The sequence below is a fragment of the Podarcis tiliguerta genome (assembly GCF_965153285.1).
Source record: "Podarcis tiliguerta genome assembly, chromosome: 1".
Lineage (NCBI taxonomy): Eukaryota > Metazoa > Chordata > Lepidosauria > Squamata > Lacertidae > Podarcis > Podarcis tiliguerta.
In genome coordinates, this window is record NC_139534.1 from 104,818,750 (window position 1) to 104,822,115 (window position 3,366).

Below are 3,366 nucleotides of genomic sequence, written 5' to 3' on the forward strand. Positions count from 1 at the left end.
ATTCCACAATTTGTAACATTCAGCCACAAGATATCCCCCCCAAAAGCAGTATCTGTTAAGCATCTGCTCAAGTTCTGATCTTAACAAGTATTTGCATGATTTTCTGATCCTGGCCCTAAATGAGTGCCTATCTCTTTCAATTTCCCATTGCCTAACTGGCCTTTTCCTCTCACGCTGCAGCCTTATTCTGCTCCTAGGATAGGGAGCATGCTCTTTGACCATCGTGCAAACAAACGAAGGCTGCAGATCACACACCCGTAGAAATACAGAATATTTATGCAATTTTCAGCAAGATGGCTTATGGAATATGCATATGACTGGGGTGCGTCTTGCTTCATTTGAAAGGCGATTTGGGAAAGGGGATTATATTCAGGCTAAAAGCTACAGAACGAAGGGATTAACTAACCTATATGTGCATTTGTTTCCCATTCTGTATAAATAGATTCCTGATTTCCACTGTCTTTTTTCGTTAAGTCTCTCTATGTCATTTTAAAAATGTATATATGTTTTATATTTTTGAAATGTTAAGGTGCAATCCAATGCACAATTTATTAGGAAGAGGATTGGCCCTCAAATGTTCTGAAATGGTTATTTATGTGTTTTGTCTAATTTTTTTTCTCAAATAAGAAATTCATTTTAACAAATAATTTTTGCTGAGGCTGCATTTTTAATCATGATACCTATATCCTGACCCTGAATAAAAATGTAAACACTGGGCCTGCAGTGTCTGTTGATGAAGCCTAGCTGCACACTTCCCTGGTGAATGGAGATAAATGGATCTCAAATATAATCTGTCCTTTGCATATTTACACCCACACAGAAAGTGCTCTTCTAAAATAAAGCAAAATTCCCCATGCTTGTCTAGGCCTAGCTACTGAAAACTGGCCCAAACAATAGATGTTTAAAATGTGCCCTGAGGAGGCACCAGAGAGATACAGAGTTTGCTTTTTTGTTGAGGGTTTCAAGCCTCAAGTACACAAACCAATCAAGTTTATGACATAGGAACAGCTGCCTATGTTAACGTCCTGAACTCTTCTCACTAGAAGGTCCAAAGATGGGTTGTGCACATGGAATATTTCTGTCATGTTTGCCAGGGGACCATTAGTGACATTCAGTGCGGTATATATACAGTGGTACCTCGGGTTACAAATGCTTCAGGTTACAGACTTCGCTAACCCAGAAGTAGTACCACGGGTTAAGAACTTTACTTCAGGATGAGAACAGAAATCACGCAGCGGCAGCAGGAGGCCCCATTAGCTAAAGTGGTACCTCAGGTTAAGAACAGTTTCAGGTTAACAACGGACCTCCAGAACGAATTAAGTTCTTAACCTGAGGTACCACGGTACTTGGAAATAGAGTGAAGGGGGGAAATCACTTAAACTAGACAGGAATGAGGCAAGATAGGTGAGTACTTGAGGACTGGAAAGTGGCCAATATAACACCAATTTTTAAAAAGGAATCCAGGGGGAGTCCGGGAAATTACAGGCCAGTTATCTTAATAACTGTTCTGGGTAAACTAGTGGAAAGAATTGTTAAAGGATTACCAAACATGCAGAAGAATAAGTCTTGCTGAAGCAGAACCAGCGTGGTTTCTGCAAGGGTAAGTTTTGTCTCACTAATCTTTTTGAGGGGGTTTTTAGCCTTAGAGGGTTGTTTGGTTTTTTTAGAGTGTTAACAAACATATAGAGGTGATCCAGTTGACCATGTGTACTTAGGTTTCCTCTAGGATGCTAGCATTTTGGGGGAGGGATTCAAGTGCATACCAGAAATTTAAATGTGTGCAATCCACTTTTTAAAAAATTGCCTTTTACAACTAGGAAAGTGACAAGGAAATGCATTGAAAGCTGTGGGGTGGATGAATGATTAATGGGAAGATGCACAAACACCACACAAGCAAATTAGGATGAATGTTGGTTATTGTGTAACTGGCCCACAAACAAATCAGAACAAATGCTCCATAAAGACTCACCATAGTCTAATCTTTGTGTAAGCTTTGTGCAAGCAAGTCAATATGAATGCTCAGTAGGCAGGCTGTCTGGGGAAGCCCATAGGCATTCAAAATGCTTCTGCTAAAGTACCTCCAGCATCCTGTTCTCTTGAGTACTACTGAATATACTGAATAAGTTTAAGAAGAAGAAGAGTTTGGATTTGATATCCGGCTTTATCACTACCCGAAGGAGTCTCAAAACAGCTAACAATCTCCTTTCCCTTCCTCCCCCACAGCAAACACTCTGTGAGGTGAGTGAGGCTGAGAGACTTCAGAGAAGTGTGACTAGCCCAAGGTCACCCAGCAGCTGCATGTGGAGGAGCGGGAAAGCGAACCCGGTTCACCAGATTATGAGTTTATCACTCTTAACCACTACACCACACTGGCTCTCAACAAATAAATTGACTGTTCTCCTAATGGCTGGCAGAAAGTAGAGTCTCCCATTATTGGATCCATGCTTCTTAACTTGTTCATTAATGATCTAGAGTTAAGGGTGAGCAGTGAGGCAGCCAAGTTTACTGATGATACCAAGTTCTTCAAGGTGGTTAAAACTACAAGGGATTGTGAGGAGCTCCACAGCATTTGGTTGGCCACTGTGAGAACAGGCCAAGATGGGCCTTTGCCCTGATTCAGCAGGCTTGCTCTTGAGATAAGTCACCGTAAATTTAAACGCATTGCAAGTCCCCTAATGCATGCAGACTGTTCAATATTAAAAGTGTGTTGAAAGGTCCAGGGACCTACCACTAGCCTAGACATGGAACCAGAACTGCAGATTCCTATATTCAACTTTTACATGGTTGTTCACATACATGTTAGTTATTTGTTTAAAACTCAACAAAAACTTTTTTTTTTTAAAAAAACCTGCAGATTCCTGATTTATTTGCTATCAAGCACACCGTGAGGCTAACCTCTGGATAATCTATAACAGGGTACGGAACCTCTGGCTGTTCAGACATTGGACTACAATTCCCATCATCCCTGACCATTGACCTACTGGCAGGGGCTGATGGCAGTTGCCATCCAACAATAGATGGACGACGACAGGTTCCCTATCCCTGATCTTGCTTCGGACATGCCCTGTAGGACATATATCTTTTTCCTATCCCTTGGCTGCGCGTGTCTCCTGGCATCACACTGGCGCTCAACATTGCGTGTTGTGCTTTCTGGTTGGATGGCGAACCACCACCGTGCTGTCATCCATACCATGAAGACCAAGACTTGCGCTGCATCATCACCATGAGCCACTGGTGAAGCTCCCCGGCCGCCCCTTCCCCAGCCCCGCGCTTCCTTTCTAAAAAAAAAAAGGGAAGGAGATCCTGGGGTTGAAGCCCGCCTGGAAGTCACGCCCTCTGACCTGGAAGCCCTCTCGCCGCCTTTCC